Source organism: Pyxicephalus adspersus, chromosome 4, assembly GCF_032062135.1.
Source record: "Pyxicephalus adspersus chromosome 4, UCB_Pads_2.0, whole genome shotgun sequence".
NCBI classification, from domain to species: Eukaryota; Metazoa; Chordata; class Amphibia; order Anura; family Pyxicephalidae; genus Pyxicephalus; species Pyxicephalus adspersus.
In genome coordinates, this window is record NC_092861.1 from 110,791,569 (window position 1) to 110,800,933 (window position 9,365).

Sequence of the window (9,365 nt, forward strand, 5' to 3'; positions counted from 1 at the left end):
AGAAATGACAAATAGATACAAACAATTACAAAGGAGCAGAGGACACTGCCCGAAAAACCTTACAATCTAACTTAAAAGAGAAAACACTTTAAACCATTCATTAGTTGACGTTGGATGTGAAGCAGGAAACTGATATACCCAATCAGCAAGCACAAAATTGTAAGTCAGGTAGTTGACTATATTTCTGGAAGGAAGTAATGATTTTTAAATATAGGTGTATGTAACTGGCGCCCTCTAAAGGAAAATTTATAAATTTCCACAACTGGTATTTGTGGATTAATGAGGTTGTTACTGCTGCTTATCATACTTAAGGGGTGCTCGTAATATATGTAAGTGAAACACTAAGTTGATAAATTGACAACCTTTCAACAGAGGCTATTCAAAACTGTATAAGTATTAGTTCAATGTGTAGGTATAAAACAAATTGGGTACAAAAACCTTATTTTAATCTTTTTCTAGTATGAAATAATAAATTATACTATAGGTGGTTAAGAATGAAGAAGTGCAAGTGGTGAAGAGTAAGTTATAAGGTGATATGCTGATACTTACAGAGTCCCTTTTCTCCATTATACACAATCTATGGGCAAACAGCAAGTTGTTAATAAGTAATTTTCATAACGCCATAGTTCTAGTATTTGTCATAAATATCATAAAGAAATGTAAAAGAAAAAAGTAGAAAATGGATGTTTACTGTCATGAATGAGCAGGGTAATAGACCCTGTTTGCTTCCAAGAAAGTGTAGACAGGGACACAGTGTTGATTAGGAGCTCCTGGCGTACTAGAACAGTGTTTTGGAACACCCTGCAAGGAGAAATGTACTTTTCTGTAGACTTCTTCCAGGTTGGAGCCCTCGAATACACACAGTGGCCACCACTTACAGTAGCACACAGGTTAACAGGTGCCTGGTAGGACTCTGTGCTCGGGGGGTGCACAGGGCCACATGCAGTACACGGTGGTGGTGGTGGAGGAGATGCAAGGGGTCACTAAAGGTACACAGTGACAATGGAGATGTTATATTTCCAGTACCCTATTTATTTTTTTATATGTCTCTATTACCATTGTCTTATGGTAATCTGAGCAATTTTATTATTTTTCTGCTACATTATAACACTTCTGCTTACCTAATACCCTCCCCATAAAAATTCACCTTAATTTAGTACATATCTCCTAGCTTTTTCGGCCAGGTACAAAAGTAAAATGTCTCCAGTGTTACACTAAAACTAAAAAAAAAGTAGCCTGTCTGGTGTTTTAACATTTTTCTACTTGATCACTTTAACCTATAAACTAACCAAGCCTATTTGGCATATTTCAATGTTAAACATTGGTGATCAAGATAAGTCTTGGGCCTCTAATAAGGTGTGCAAACAGTGTGTCGAGAGTTTAAGGATGTGGACAAAGGGAACACGTGATAGGATGCAATTTCGTATATATATATTTCGTATATATATATGGTTTCACAAGAGGGAGGGATTTTGTAAAGTGAAAACTTCAGGATATACCAAGAAAAATACATGTAACATAAGAGTTTCCTAGACTACCATCAGCTTTACACCCAGTGGCTTATTCAGATGAAATCCCAGTGCTGGTTTTTGTTACACTACCCTCTCTTGAAGAACATGATTATGGTGATGAACTAGGTGACAATAATGATGAAGAGTTTGAAATTGAAGATGACTCTGTTCGTAAGGGATTTGATCAGCATCAGTTGAGTGATTTGGGACTATCGAAGAAGGCTTCAGAACACCTAGCAGAACTCCAAGACTGCGTGAAAAAAATTTACTTGAAAAAGGAACAAAGGTATCGTACTTTAGAACCAGAGAGATTGCGTTTCTGCATTACTTTAGAACTGACAGTGGTTTTGTGTATTGCCATAACATACCTGGTTTAATGGAGGGATTGGGAATTCCAGTCTGTAACTCAACTGAATGGCGACTATTCATCGCTCAAAGCGGAGCTTAAAGTGTGTCCTCCTTCACAATGGCAATATATTTGTGTCAGTCCCAAATGGCCATTCAGTTTCTCTTTGTGAAGAATATGCAGGCATAAAGAGAGTCATTGAGTTGTTGCAATATCATCAACCCAATTTGGTCATCTGTTTTGACCTTTAAATGGTATGCTTCCTTCTTGGTCAGCAACGCGGATACACCAAGTATCCCTGTAATCTGTGCATGTGGGACAGCAGAACTTGAGAGAGGCATTGAGGGGAAAAGAGGCATTTTCCTCCAAGATCTGCCCTAAAACAAGGTGACACAAACATTCTACATGACCCACTTGTTGATGGAAAGAATATTATATTCCGGCCTCTGCACATAAAACTGGGTCTGATGAAGCAGTTCCTTAAGGCTTTGCCAACTGAAGGAGACTGTTTAAAGTACCTAATTTTGGCATTTCTTAGCCTGTCATTTGAAAAAATAAAGGCCGGTGTGTTTGATGGTCCGTAGATTCGGCATCTCATCAAAGATGATCATTTCATCAGGACAATGTCAGAAGTCGAAAAGAATGCTTGGTTATCATTCAAAGCGATTGTCAAGGACTTTCTTGGAAACACGCAAGCAAATAATTACACTGAAATGCTTGGTTGCAATATGAGCATCAAGGTGCATTTTCTGAATAGCCATCTTTCTAACTTTCCGGAAAACCTTGGTGCAGTCAGTGATGAGCAAGGTGAACGATTCCACCAAGATTTGAAGGCCATGGAAGGATGGTATCAGGGTAGATGGGATGTACATATGGTGGCTGACTATTGTTGGATCATCTGGCGGGATTGTCCTAACACTGAGCACTCCGGGAAAAGTGTACATTTTTACCTTAACTGCTTACCCGATTTTCAAACGCTTTACTGTAAAAAAAAATAAAAATAAATAATAAAAAAAAAGTCATAGAGTAACAAGAAATCCTTTGTATGAACAAAAGAAATTTAAAAAAACAGTACATAATAAAACTTAGTATGTTGATCCAAGTGGTATCGTAGAGCTACAAATGCCAAATACAGAATTAAATAATATAATCTTTACCATCAAATGTATACCATAGTGAATCATTCTCACACTGCAAATTTTAAAGGCAAAACATGTTTCCTAGCTCTAATACTCTCACAGAAAAAGCACAGTCTGTGTCCATTTTTAGTCAAATAGTCATTTTTGACCTTGAAATCCTTAGTTGGTTCATGCCTAAGAGATTGATAATTCTTTCCATCATCCAGCTGACAATAGGTTTTAGCCACTTAGTCCTCCAAACTAAATATCACAATTTTGTTCTCCTTGTCTGTGAAAACGATTTCTTCTGTTTGTTAAAAGATAAAATGGAGAAACAAGATTCCCATTCAGAGGCTCTTTTTTTATACAACTCTGCCAGTTCATTCTTGGTAATTTCTTAAAAAGGGTCATCTGCCATAGAACAAATCTGTGCTGGAATAAACTTTTGGAAATAGGCTTGGAAATAAACAAGTCATACATATAAACCCTTACTCCATATACTCTCCAAACATATTACTGGAAAAATTACATATTGGTCCCCTTAACCTTCTCAAAATCATTCTATTTCAATATCTTCACCTGTTTTACCTACCCTAATAGTGACTGCAAGTACAGCAAAAAGGTGGAAATGTATGAATTGAATACAAGATATATTTTTGGTACAGTTTAATGAAGCCCCAACTCGAAATGATTTTTTTTTTTTTTAAACAGTGGGGAGCTTATAACAAATGTACAAGACAATCTGGGTAGCAATGACCAAATTATGATTTCATTTAATGTAAATTTTAAACAAGCAGGAAAAATAAAAAAATACAAAATAAATTTTAGGGGAGCACAATTTTAATTAAGGGCAGCCCTCCACGACTTGGACTAGAAGGGAATACTGTCCTCAAAGAACTCAGAACAGAAATGGGAATGCTTCAAGTCTCTTCTACACAAAAACACTGCTAAAATTTTCTCTATGGGTAATAAGTAAGACTAAAATGAAAAACTTTGTGACTCACAGCTAGTGTTTAAAAAGCCAAAAAGAATAACAATAGGCCAATTCAAACATAAAATAAAATAAAATAGAAGGATCACCTTCATCATTTGAAAATTATAAAGAATAAAATTATAGGGAAATATAGGGAAATCAAATGAGCAAAACTTTAAAATGAAAAGATACCAAAAAGTAAGGCAACCCCCCCCCCCTTAAAAAAATATATTTGTGGATAAAAAGATCAGATCTGAGCATGTAGGCCCCTTAACTGATGTGTCTGGGTTGGTAACTGGGGATAAAGAAAAGGCGGATTTACTAAACACTTTTTTTTGGCTCTGTACATAAGGAAAAAGGTAGAGCTCAAAACCAATATGCCAATAGCAATATCACTGCCTTACATGAACCTCAATGGTTCAAATTTAATATGAATGCAAAACACTTGGATAAAATTAAGGTTGATAAAGCACCAGGACCTGGACTTTGCTAAAGCATTTGACACAGTACCCCACAGACGGTTAATATGCAAGTTAGGGCCAAAAGGTTTAGAAAAATCAGTCTGTAACTGGATAGAGAACTGGCTTAAAGACTGCGTCCAGAGAGTTAGGGATTAATGATTCATACTCTGAATGGTGTAAGGTTATTAGTGGTGTACCCCAGGGTTCAGTGTTAGGACCTTTACTGTTTAACAACTTTATAAATGATAAAGGGTTTGGGATTAAAAGTACCATTCCTGGGTTTGCAGATGGCACCAAACTATATAATGGAATTAAGTCCATAGAGGATGTCTATAAACTACAAGCAGACCTGGATGTACTCTTTGATTGGGCACCAAATTACATTTTATTTTGGGAAATGCAAAGTTATGCACTTAGGGATTAACAACATGCATGCTTAATACCGTCTAGGTTAATACATTTGGTGGAGTCAAAATGGAAAAGGATCTGGGTGTTCTGGTAGATCATAGACTAGATAATAGCATGCAATGCCAAGCTGCAATATCTAAAGCTAGCAATATATTTTCTTGTATTAAAGAGGAATAGACTATAGAGATTGATATAATCCTGCCCCTGTACAATGCATTGGTCAGACCACATCTGGAATATGCAGTCCAGTTTTGGGCACCAGTTCACAAGAAGGACATTGTGGAATTTGAGAGGGTACAGGGAAGGGAAACTAAAATAATAAAAGGAATGTAGAAGATCGCCTATGAGGAGACATTAGCTTAACTAAATCATCCCTTGGGAAGAGATGTTTAAGGAGGGATATGAAGACCCTATATAAGTGGTTCCTATAGGGAACTCCAGTCACAGTTATTGAAATAAGGAAAGGACAAAGGGGCACTCTGTGTCTGGAGGAAACAAAGTGTAATGTCTGCATAAGGACAATAAGGTCTCCGAAAATGTTGAATAGGCTCCTTCAGGAAGTAGTTTTGGCAAGTTCTTTATATTCCTCCAAGAGAAGCTGGATAGCTGGAAGCTTTTCAGAAAGCACACAATGGGTATTAAAGTTCTAATGTAAAGAAAACTAAACTGTAAAGTCTGTTGATTCAGGTAACATCAGATTGCCTCACGGGATTTGGAAGGAATTTTTTCCCCCTGTTTGAGCAAATTGAACTACCGTATTACCCCATGTATAAGACACTTCCATGTATATGGCGCACCTTGAATTTGGGACCCGAAATTTGGAAAAAAAAAGAATTTTATTACATAAAGTTATTGAACTCAAGTTTTATTCATCATAGAATCCATATAGCTCGTCATCACTGTCAAAACTGATCCATATAATAGTTCTTTAGCTTGTCCTCATCTGTGTCTGATGATGAATCACTGCCCCTGATTCATCAATAAAATCCGCGCTCGCTGGAAGCGCGAAAGTACGCGCGGCCATCGATCGCGGTTTACCGCGGTCCGGACTCGAGTGTGCGCGTACACTCGCCTCACAGCCAGCCAGATTCCTGCCTTCACAATAATAAGCAATAGGGAGAGCGAATCTGCCAATTAAGGCGATTAGATTTCAGCTGCGCGATTAAGGAGGATCTGTTAAGCTCAATGATGAGATCATAGCAATTAATTACCGCGCACCTGCTCTCTGTTCTGTGCTTATTTACAGTCCTTTACAGGTCAATTAGAATCTTTAATGCTTCATTAGATTTCAGCTGCGCGATATATGAAATGCCATATTTCTTAAATGACTTGACAAGGATCTCAATCTTCACATTATCCCAGGACCTTTTCACCCAGGTACAAACTTTTCCTATAGTTGGTTTCTTCGCTCTTCCTGCTGATGTCAAATTGTCCCCAGAAGACTTTATCCATTGGTTCCAAGCGCAAAAAAACGGGAAATGCAGTAAAAAAAAAAATCTACTAGCATTGTATAAGATGCACCCTGTTTTTAGTCCCCAAACTTTTTTTAAACAAAGTCTGTCTTATACATGGGGAAATATGGTAAATGTTTTTTTTGCCTTCCTCTGGATTAACTATAAAGGGTTTTATCGAGGATATGCTAGTTTGTAGTATGTTTATTTTCTTAGTGGTTGAACCTAATGGACTTTTTTGATGGTCTTTTTTTCAACCTGACCTTTGTGACAATATAATCTAAATAAGTGAGGCTTATTGAATTGGCTTTAGGATCTCAAATAGTTGTGGACGTTTGCAGTAATACTTTGTCATAATATGCTTTCATTTTGTATGTATGGGGCCATTCCCACCTTGTTGGTAAAATAACCTTAGCACAAGCCCATGATAGCATGCAACTGAATTGCTGTAATTGGCTTTGTCTGTTCTGATATTCTTTTAAATATGTTTTGACATTCTGCAGTAATAATCTGCTCCATATAGTTCATATTGTTCAAATCACTCTAAAATTAATTTGACATTATAGGAGCTGCTTAGATGACCTAATTTTTTACTGTAGTGTGGAGTAGATCACTGTTAGTGTTCCCTAGCCATAGAGTTATAGTTAACATGATCCTAAAAAAGCCTCCAGCACAATAGGCACAAGTAAAATCTTCACTTTTACAGAGGAGGATAAAATAAAACTGTAATGTAGTGTTTGTGTTCCCTCAACATATATTCATATCAGCGTTGTTCATTAGCCAGAGAACTTTAGGATTTTTTGAAGCCAAATTGGAGTACTTGTACAACTGGGGGCCATCCAGTAATCATACTATTTATTAACATTATTCAGTGATATATAAAACAAGAACATCATGGTATAGAGCAGACTAAAGCAATGTAAAAGGTACTTAAACTATCACTGCAGTAAATGTCCAAAAACCTTTTTTCTTTTTTCAATTTTGGTTAACGTAGATAAGGATTAGAACCCTAAAGCTACGTACACACTTCCAATTATTATCGTCGTAAAACGAACGACGAATGTTCCTGCACGATATATACGAACGATCGTATAGCACCGATCCTGCACATAGAGGTAACGACACGATCGTTCGTAGATATTGTACACACAATAGATACGATCGTTTAAGCGATAGAGGAACTATGTGCACGACAGGAAAGTGAACGGACGTTCGTTCATCACGCATGCTCTGAACATGGACGATCAACGAATGACCGTACACACGAACGATGTTCAACGATCGTCGTCCAATCCGATCCGCCGGTCCGGTCGTTCGTTTCCAACGAGTTTCCTCGTTCGTCGGCGTCGTTGGTTACTTTTTTACGAACGATTTTTTGCCCAATCGATCGTCGTTCGATTGGAACGATAAAAATTGGAAGTGTGTACGCACCTTTACTGTGGCTCTAGCCTTTATCTACCTTACTGTGAGAAATATTTCCCTCCACTTTCTTCAATCAATCTTCAATCTCTTCAATGGAGCCAAGGATTTGCCATAAAAGCCAGGGGAGTTCTTAATATTTCATACTCTATCCAAAACTAAGAACATTTTTTTGGCTAGATCTATACTGAGCAATTAATAAGTATATATTTTAAATCTTCTATGCTATAGAAAAACTCTTCATGCATTTGGCAGCTCTTGATACTGATGCGCTTGCTGCAAATAAGGCAATAAAGAAAAACAAAAACACCAGTGTAGCCTCTCCTGGATGTTGCTGGCAAAAAGGCCTGGTTTTACAGGCTTTTGCAAACATTTATTTTTTTAGTAGTCTTTTTTATTTATTTATTTAATATTATTTATAGGTATTAAAAAAATGCATGAAACGCATGTACAGACCTTTTTTTTTTTTTTTTTTTGAATGAATGCTTCCCATTCAAGTCATTGGAGGCCTCAGAGGTGATAAATCACCCTGAACGCTGCAAAACATGGAAATGCTACTGCCTCCTGACACCTGTCAAGTGAAGGATAGTGAACAGACCGATTTGGTCCAAAGTTACCTGTTTTTTTGCACGCTTTTTTTTTTTTTTTTTTCAGTGGGAAAAAAATTCTAAATAAAAATATATGTTTATATATTATGTATTTGTATATTAGGCAATGTTTTAAGTTTCTTTCTTGCTACAGCTTGTTTATAGATCTCAGTAGCTCAAACTAAAATTTACATAGTACATGACTCTTTATTGCTTGTCTCAAAGTTTCAGCAAGACTAATGCAACTTGTAAGCACCCACGTCTGTTATGCTATCGCTTACTTGTATTGGTCTGTGAATTTTTTAGCTTTCCAGCATTCTTTTGTGTCACATACATGCTATCTCTGCAATGCCCTGAAGTTCTTTTTTGATATGCTTTCTCAGTTTTTTTTGTATTTATTTTTGTTGCTTGTCAAAGCTTTCCTTAAACATAAATAGATGACCAAGTGATATATATCCAGTAAGTCTTGTCAGGAAAGTAGAATGTGTTGTGACAACGACATACAGGAAACTGTGTCCCAAACAGATATGGCAAACATGCTTTTTTTGGCTTGATTCAACAGCAATTAATGTGAGACATAGCATTACGGGAAATTTTTTTTTTATTGACATGCTTTGTTTGAAATGTGTGAGGAACTCAAGGAGCTTATTAGGTTACAATAGGCGGCACAGCAGACAACTTTAATACTCAAATGTATAAATGGGTTCCTGAAGAAGTATAATTGCAACACTGAAAGCGCCATTTAAATCTAGTAAAACAATGCACTGCTGAGACCTATCCATATATGTTTAAGATTGTGTGGTGTTCTGGAAAATACATACCAGCAGGGAAAGATTAGGAATTAAAGTTCTGGAAGGTTTTCTGTAATTACTAAATCCTTCTTTTCTGCAGTTAACATTTCTGACCTACCTGCTTGCACATATCTAAAAATTTATGAACATATACATGTACAGCTCAGTGTACATTATAGGCATGGCTTGGCCACCCCTTATATTGACGGAGCCTTATTGACCCCAAACAATCCTCTTAAAGGCACACCTACCAGCAAGTGTTTGATAGCTCTGAAGCAGTCAGGAAGCACTTAACTGCAG

At 36.8% G+C, this 9,365-nt stretch overlaps 1 protein-coding gene across 1 annotated transcript in view; it reads left to right on the plus strand.

Moving 5' to 3' along the window:
• Positions 1-9,365, plus strand: part of STXBP5 (syntaxin binding protein 5) — a gene marked incomplete in the record, with an annotated part of 197,039 nt that overhangs the window by 102,088 nt on the left and 85,586 nt on the right.